The sequence below is a fragment of the Pecten maximus genome, chromosome 13, assembly GCF_902652985.1.
Source record: "Pecten maximus chromosome 13, xPecMax1.1, whole genome shotgun sequence".
Taxonomy (NCBI): Eukaryota; Metazoa; Mollusca; class Bivalvia; order Pectinida; family Pectinidae; genus Pecten; species Pecten maximus.
The window spans coordinates 18,772,974-18,776,190 of record NC_047027.1 but is presented as its reverse complement, the minus strand read 5'-3'; the positions used below and the strand labels follow the sequence as shown (position 1 = coordinate 18,776,190).

The 3,217-nt window shown below is 34.1% G+C and overlaps 1 non-coding gene across 1 annotated transcript; it reads right to left on the bottom strand.

The window, feature by feature from the left end:
* Window positions 1–1,339: 1,339 nt before the first annotated feature.
* On the bottom strand, window positions 1,340–1,421 carry Trnas-aga. Its single transcript has one exon. It is a non-coding gene; the product is annotated as a tRNA-Ser (tRNA).
* Between the last annotated feature and the right edge of the window lie 1,796 nt (window positions 1,422–3,217).

Genomic DNA, 3,217 nt, shown 5'->3' with positions numbered 1-3,217 from the left:
AGACGAAAAAGAATGACAACTTAATTACAATCTCGTACACTTACCATCTCATTGTACATGATGGTGACAGAGTTATCACCGAAACTTAAATCATACTAGTTGTGACATACCGTAGTCCATTCTCATTAATTATATGCAATTCTTATTCATACTCACATACAAAAAAATGAAATGTACGTATTCATATTCTTAAACTATTATATCCATTACGTACTGTGGTAGGAATCAGAAGTCCTTAATGATTAGTTGGTAAAGTACAACTTTCCAAAACCGATTGCCTCTAAACACTCACCCCGGCCTCCCCAAAAAAGGAAAAACGTTCTAGTTAGCAATGAAATAATTGTTCCTTATTGTGTCCCATAAGCAGGTCAGTCCCACTGAAATTCTTGCATACGTTTGCAATCAATAATAGAACTAAGTTTTTGTTTAGTTTATTTCTGTTAGATTCTGCATAACTTCCATAATATCAAAATGGCTTCAAAGATACAAACCATCCGATTAATATTATCGGCGAGTCATAACGTGTCAGAATGAACCACTTCTTCAAACGGAACCCTGTCTAAACCGGCCACATATTCCTGTACCGTTCATGAGCGGTTTAGAGAAGTTCTCGGTCCCGATCGTCTGTAACAAGCTATCGCTAGAGTGAAACGAATGGCAGTAACTGTATTAGATCAGAAGGCACTGTACATGTATTGTGATATACAAAATGTATCTGTAATATGCACATATTTGGTGTTTTGTTTCAGGGATCACACAGCACTTGCCAGGCTAAGTCCAGAAAAATACATACAAAAAAAATGTTAGCCCCTGCTCCTACTACATCAACAGTCGGAGTAGGGCTAATATTTGTTCTATAAATACTAACCAGATGCAGACGCCAGTGATACAATCGACACTATGTACATACAAATATAATTTAGTATATCCTGTTTTATCACCAAGTAAAAATCCTTTTAAAAAGTTTATGAATTAATGTATCATATAGAGAGAAAATAACATACTACATCAGCGTATTCAACCAAAGGACAAATATTTTCTATGTCAAATTTGAACTTCAATTTTCTCGAAATATTTAAACGCGTTGATGATTGAATGATAATGCTATCAGCTTGTTTGTTCCAGTCATCGTTTTTTTTTTTAGAAACAATGCTTTTGTAATAGTGATAGGTATGGTGAAAACTTAAAAAGTACAGCTATGTTGATGTTTAACTTTTTCCATATACGTGTAAGTGGTTGATCTAAGGGGATACATAACAGAATCGTAGATAAAATATTTTGTATATCTAATTTCTACAGTACAGACGCATTTTCAGAAAATAATATAAAAATAATCGTCCGTCGTCGGCAGGATTCGAACCTGCGTGGGGAGACCCCAATATATTTCTAGTCTATCGCCTTAACCACTCGGCCACGACGACTTGGTATCTTACGTTTAGCGTATGTCGCGGCCGTTATATGTTAATAATTTACAAAAGGTGATGAAATTAACCTACAATACAATATATATGAAATGTTATGCCACTGAAAAAAAACAGCATGAAACTCCACCAGGCCCAAGTTTTATCAGTAGTGTTTAAAGGAAATTCTACATAAAATTATTACAGAATTAATGTTTCTTCCGTAAAAAAATCCTTCAACCAATAATATGAATCTATGTTAAATTTCCGTAAGATTTGGGAATTTCATGAGACAGGGTCAGCTGGTAAGAATGAGAGTCATAGACTATCAAAGCTTTTGGAAAGAATCACCCAACTAATTAAAAGTACCAGATTATTTGTATCTAGTTTGGTTTAAACAATATCTTTTTAACTATATGTACAAATGATTGAAGAATACTTCACAATAGGAAATCACAAGATGTACTCAATGTACCGATTTTAATCAGTTTCCTGGTTCCGAACATATTCACACAAGGCCGAGCAGATACAAGCATATCTATTTAGACAAGTCTTAGAATTACGAAACTGTTTGGTTCTAATTTATCTAACTCTCACTTTATTTTAAAATGTGATAATATCGGGTGTGTCTTTTGTACTGTCCATAGAGTAGTAAATTTAACAGTGACTAAAGTTTGATAATTTTTTTACGACTATAACAGTAATTCAACAATACAAACAACAAATTACAATAAAATCCTACATCACAGATGGCAAAATAAAAAGTAAAGAAGCACAAATTAAAGGTTATGCAAACATAATGTCCCTGCAGCATATCAATCGACTCAAGAGAGAGATGTGTGTGTAATGCAAATATGGCAAATTGATTTAATGTACATGCAGATACTATCATAACATATGTTACAACCGTATATCGAGCCGTCCCAGGTGTTAAACAGTCTCCGGAAGATAGGACGTTATTTAGACTTACTTACGTGGGTAGGGAGACTGTTTCATATCCGGACCGCCTTTCATCGTGATGATTTGTCACACCTAGGTGTCTTGACATTCGCTTAGCAGAGTAATTATAATTTGATATTTTAAAATTCACAAAATCGAGGTGTTGTGAAGACTGATACCATTTAAGATAATAAAAACTCCAATAATCATACCTTTTAGTCTTAGTCCATCAACCGTCCATTGGAAAGACAGTCGGACGCCAATAAAAATGGTAGTTACTACTCCTGCTTAACATTCAGCCTTTTGAGAGTTATTTGGACGACTGGTTTGCCCCTTGTCAGTATAATCTGACCAGCAAGCTTCAGTGAGGTAGAACTATAAATTGGGCATCATACGCGCTATCATAAGGAGACAAACACAAACATACCGCAGCCTCCCAAAACACGCATGCATCTCGCACACATGGGAGGCCGCCCTTATAAACAATACTAAAATCCAACTGGTTAAAACAGTTACATTAGCCGTATTTAATATATCGGGAATTTTCTGCTTTACAGAAATTACAAATTTGTAAGTGGCAATGACAGAGAGACTGAACTTTCTTTCAGAATCTTGGCAGGCAAGTCATTTTTTTTTTAAACATTACTATCGGAGCAAAATAATATTTGTCCATCTGATTATTATTATTTTTTTTCACTCTGAGTAAATAGCAAAGACTTTTTTCATAAGCAGAAAAGCAAATTATAAGATTACAAATTTATGTATTTTCATTTGTCGTTGCTTATAAGTTGGTTACACTCATAAAATACACATACAGACAGACAACTACTTTTACATTTATATACATATGTATATATATACACGTATATGTAATTTCC